The sequence below is a fragment of the Anopheles coustani genome, chromosome 2 (assembly GCF_943734705.1).
Source record: "Anopheles coustani chromosome 2, idAnoCousDA_361_x.2, whole genome shotgun sequence".
Lineage (NCBI taxonomy): Eukaryota > Metazoa > Arthropoda > Insecta > Diptera > Culicidae > Anopheles > Anopheles coustani.
This window is the reverse complement of record NC_071289.1, coordinates 12,667,788-12,673,787: the sequence shown is the minus strand read 5'-3', so window position 1 is coordinate 12,673,787 and position 6,000 is coordinate 12,667,788.

Here is a 6,000-nt window from a genome sequence, read left to right as displayed (position 1 = left end):
AAAAGTCCCTGCGACCTGAGGGAAAGGAAGTTTGCAAAAAAAAATCCCGGAGGATCGTTGTCTAACACCGTTCGATGCACTTCCGCCATTCTTGAGTCATTCGTGTAGCCGACTTTATCGACGGGGTTTTCACCCCCCAGAGAATGGTTTGCACATACACACAGCATCCGAACAGAGTTAGCCACAAAGGAAATCCAGCAGGCTTTGCAGAAACACAGGAAAATTGTTGGACACAAAGCATTCACCACGCCAATCACAGTTCACTTCTTGCAATATCCAATTTTCGAACAAGGTACATCGGCTTCAATTGCCTTTATTTCCACACCGAAGATGCACAGGCACAATTGGGTGAGTCACAGTTGACACAGCTGCAAATTCATCGCTCGCGTCGAGCGGAAATCCTTTTCCAACAAAACTACACTTTCATCGCACTGTATTAAAGGGCTCAACAACTGCGACCCAACTGCACTCTGCTACAACAACGGTTTCCTGGGACAGCAATGGGAAAAGAAAAAGTACCAACTCACGAGAAAATTCAACGCCTCTACACCACACGAACGCCAGACACAGAATGACGCCGGTTCCGCGAGATAAAGCCTCGCGTCGTCTTGCGTTTCGCTGCGTGGTGAGAGAAAGCAACAGTTTCGACTCTCCTCTCTTGAAATGCATTCGCGAGTATGTCTTTCTCTTTTCAACACGCTTATATTCTCAGACACTTGGAAAGATGGACAAATTTGCTACAAATTCTACATCGTCGACAAAATTATTTGTGTTGAAAACTACTTGTATTTGACGGATCAATTATAAAATAATCCATGGAAGGTTTCCACGGTTAAAAACTTACAAACAAATGGCAAATTTGAACTAGTTTGTGAGAGAGTTTTGCTCTCTTCTCTTCGTGGTGAAATTCTCTTGGAGGAGAGAGAAAGAAACAACTTTGTGTCAAGGGTGGTCTGGAAAAAAGGTTGGATCTTATGCCAACGGTTATTTTTACATGTGTTTCATTTACTTGAAGCAACGTGTCTTTTTAATACATAATTTTAACGTGTTTCGAATGAGTCTTTCTTTCCTTCCAATTGTTTGTTACCACTCTTGGCGTGTGTTGTCCAGTAGCATCTTAATCGGACTTTGAACACTGTTTGTGGCACACTCAAACCAGGACGTGGGTGAGTCAGCCTATATTTTCGGAAAGGCAGCGAGGCGATGGAGTTCCGGATGGAAACTGTCAACGGTACGGAGCACGTGCAAAACCACAGCGAGCAGGTTTATACATTCTTGACAATAAAAACTTTAAACTGTTTACCACGAAATTGGAGCTCGATTCAGAGGTTTTCTGAGAGAACTCTGCATGACTCATCAGGTGTTGTTTGGGGTTTTAGGAATAGACATCTTCTCTGTGTCTTTGCCGCTCGGTTCCAGTGCCTATAGCTGCCTGAACTCTTGATAACCCCTCATCGTTTCTCAGGCATTTGGGGATCATCTTTTCGAACAGGTCACTGCAATATCTCATTGCTTTGCGGTTTAAAAATGGACACAAACTGTTACTCGCCACATTCCGTTTGGTTTTGTCTAAAAGATTCTTCAAGAGCAAAAGTCTCCTGACAATAACCGGCCTGGATCTAATGCTTTTGACTTCGTAGCACATAATAATTGTGATAATACTTCATCCGCGTCGGCTCGCAATCTGTCCGGACTAGATTCCTTGTCCCAAACTTCTACCCTGCAGGTTTCACCTCAGTGGTGGGTGCCTTCGGGTGCGATGGCCAGCTCCACACACTCGGTCCGCACGGAAAAAGGGCACACATTACGATAGGTCAGCGAGAGCGCGTCTTACTCGCTTCACCTCCTCCCCTCCAGCCGATCTGCTTCCCACCTCCCCGTGGAGTTGGTGGTGGCCTGGTGAGGCTTTAAAAATCCCAATTTCCAATCCCCGTTATAAGCGATGCCCGTTTATCTGTTCGCTTTCCCCTCGTGCGCAATCAGCCGATAGACGGGGCGGTCTGGTGCCGCGATAGGGTGATCGGCCATGGCCACGGAATGATTGGCGGTTCGTTCGCTCCGGCAGAACAGAATGCGACAGAGATGCCAGGCGGTCGAAGCTCGTAGCCGCTGGGCTAATCTCGTGGTCGAGCCCGTCCCGGTGTCCCCCGAGGGCCAATTTGATTCGTCCAGCAGGCCAGCAGGCAGCGGAAAATGTGTTCGTCCAAAATTTTCACCCTTTCCACAGCGCAGCTCATTCGCCAGGTTTATGCTCCAGCAGAACTGCAGGAGTCCTTTTGCAACGGTGTTAGTTGCATCTCTCGCATTTGTCTCCTCACATAAACGAAATAAACTAAATGTCTACCACAGCCTCGCTCTGTCCCTCGCTGTTGCTGGCTTTCTTTTGCGTTCGCTGCCTCCCTTTATGTCGGAACTCCACATAAAGTCCACCCCACTCCCCATCCCTTGGGGGCCTGCCTAAGCGGGGCAGAACGAATCGTTGGGGGAAACCGTCACTCTCTTCTGCACTCTCGATCCGAATACACATTTGCGCGGCCCTCGGGGTGTAGAACGGGGTCTTGGTGTGTCCCCCGTGTTGCCAGTACCCCCCCGGTGCCCTTTCGGGTTTTGTGCTGTTGCCGGGGTTGCTAACTGACAGGGCTTAGCCGCGCAAATACGAAAGACTTGCGGGCCACCGCCGAGTTCGTATAAAGACACTGCACTCCCGGCACAGCGGGAATCGGCTGCTCCGGTAGCATAGATTTGCTGGGGGTCACGGTACTGACGCCTGATGCAATGATTGTTGGCGCATGGCGAAACGATGCCGAAAATCAGGCAGCAGCACCAAGTGGAAGTGAGCGAACGTTTAGATGAGGCAATTTTCGTCTGAAGAGAGAACAATTAGGTGATTAATATTTCTGACATGGAATTGATTGGTGCACTCGCGGAAATGATAAATTAATTGTGATATTTAAAGGGAAAGCTATACCCAGTTTTGTTGCACACTAATCTGACCTAAATAGTGAATACAATTGAAATGAACCAAGGAAACCCCTCAAGAAATATATTTAAAAACATGAAATAAGTTACTCAATGAACTTACTAATTGAAATTACACCCCTTGACAAATTGCTGATAAATACCAGCTGCAACCGGAAGGGAAACGAGGAAGAGGAACTGACCCGTTTGAAATCGAAAGCACGGAAACACAGATTAGATGGCACAATTTCCTAATGGCTAAACAAAAACAACCCGCACAATCAACACCGTTTCGGAAATCAAACGATGAACGATTTTCCTTTGTTTCTCAGTGTTTTTGGTGGCACGACAACAAGTGTTGTTGTTTGGGTCGAGAGAGAGGAAGAGGCTGGCAGGGCGTAAGCAACAGCAGCAGATTACGTTTAAAACAGCATGAATAATGCATTAGTAATCGCGGGGTAGATTCGCCTACTATACCGACCGGTTGAGCCGCCATGAGCGGATGATTCCATCGGTATTTTCCGTTTTGCTTTTCTTCTTGTTTCTCGCTATGCAAAGTGTGGCTTGCTGGATGGAGGAAAATATTAGCCAAATGGTGGTACGGTTTGGTTGACGATAGTATGGTACGGTTTTTTTTTTTTTTGGTGAAACCATATCGGGCTTAGGAATTTCAAAATGTGAGTCAACCAAACTCTGCCTTAGATGGTATTTGGCAGGTCAGGGAAGTATCGCACAAGGGACCGGGACTACTGAACTTGTTCCCGATTCGATTGCAACAGTTTGCGATAAACCGGTGCGTATTGGCGTCGCCAGCAAATCCGGTGATAAAATTCTTTCGCTCGTGGAAAATCTCTCCAGATAATGCGAAGAGTTTAGCTGAGCCGTTGAGTCACGCGTAACGACCGGAACAAGTACGCACCGGTAAGCGGCAAATCGGGGAAATCGGGAAGAAACATCCTCGCTCCCATGCCGTCGCCGAGGATAATCAGTATTAAAAAGGTTTTCCTTCCTCCTCCCGCTGGCTTCCGTAAATGGCGCGTCGAGAGTGTGTGTGCCGTTTCGTTTGGTCTGTGCAAGCAAAATCAAGACATAAAAACACGCGTAAATATTTGGGCTGCAGCGACAAACACAAGGCAGTAGCGGTTGGAACAATAACAAACGTGCGTAACAACACGATGCCCGCGCGCGGACGGCTTGGTCCGTGCCCCAGGAAGGCAAACCCCGGGGTCCATAAAGTAATCAAAATCCCTCCCGCCGACACGTCTTTGGTGGTAGGAAGGAGGGAAGGCAGGAAGGAAGCGTTCGGAAAAGGTCGGAAAAGCGATACGGTGAAGATAACCGTCGACGTTCGGTCCCTTCCATCCACGCGGGAGAATATCAGCCACCTATCTTCCCTACGGAACCTCCAGGGGAGGGGACAAGGATACGGGACAGGAACGGACCGGCACGTGAAATAGAATGTTTGGAATGCTGCGATATGGTTCGTCGTTTGTTCGGTTCCGTTTTCCTTCGGGCTCTGATTGGGCGCCTCGTGGCGCGCATTTTTATCGCACCACCGAGAGGGCTGCGATTTGTATAAGGTTGCAGGGTTTAAATAAGCCTGCCAAACACGTTAACAGTGTGTTGGAATGTTGAAATGCATTCTTGCAGTTCGGCGTTTGCATCGCCAATCGTTCGTCGCGCGGATTGGCCTTGGAGAAGACGCAAGATAATCTTGGCCGCAAATTAGCGCACCAATTTGCATTCAAATCCAGACGAAGGAGGGAAGACGAAAATTGAAACGAAAAAATCATAAATATTAATGGCTTATGGATCAAATTTCAGTCGAGTATTTAGTGCAAAATTTATATTTTTAGAAACCATCATCTTTTTTGTGGGGTTCGTTTGCCAAGCGAGTGAGTTATTTTTTGTGTTCTTTTAAAAATATAGAGCACATTTTAACAAAGTATTGTAAAACTGTCCATTTGAATATTGAAAATATTAAGTGATTTTCTTTACTTAACTGAATATTTTGGTTTAGATTTTAAGAACATATATTCGCATGGCACCGATTAACTAAAGAACAAATTGTGGAGATCAAGATGTGAACAATAAATTGTGGAGAAAAATAGAATGAAAATTTAGGTATGTAATAAAAGTATAGTTATAATTAAGCATAGCTGATTGATGTCAAAATACGCACCGGATATTGTATTCACTTTGGAATGTGTCCATTATTTCTCCATCAATTAGTTAAGTCGCTGTCGACCGTCATCGTCATGGTTTAACTTGGTTCATTGGTGGGAATTGGGGAGTTGACCACCGAATGGCCAAATTATATGCCCCGAAAACATATCTCCCCATCCGAAGGCAACAGGAGTGCATGCGGCAGAGGGGAGAGGTGAGGGGGAGTGCATCGCAAGCATCGTTGTTCTTCTCTTTTGTTCCATTTTCACCGAAGGAACCCATCCGACCGTGCCCGACGTCAGCTTTGCGCAACATATATGAACCTCCAAGCGCAACCAAACGGAAGCGGGTTGGCCCACGCGAGGCCCACCCGCCCCGAAAAGGACAAGAGTGAATGCGAAATTTATACCGACCGCCCGACGATGTTGGGCTGATGTTCTGCATCTGAATGACAATGGGAGTAAATTCGCGCCGCGAGTCGGGGCCGGATTGGAGGTTTTTGTGGTGGCCGCCGTTAAATTGAAGCAACAGTAATGGCATTATATTCAAATGGCCGTTTATTCAAGGTGATGACTGGGGGGGCATATGGTGGTCGGTCGCTGGCAAAAGGTCAGCCCATATTCACGATGTCCCCAGAGGTGACAATGTCCAAGGCAACGTAAACATATAAACATAAGAGAGTATCAGTTAAAATATAATCAGCAAAGACTAGGCACACGATTCTGGATTGTATTAAACAAGAAATAGAGCCTTTGGGTAAATCCTTTCCGGAACTTCCGCCCCGAAGGAATGGAGGTCTAATTATTTAAGATGTTCCTAATCGTAACCACGTTTCTGAAAGTGCCCCGGAATCGCATGCCGTTCTTGTTGTGCTGG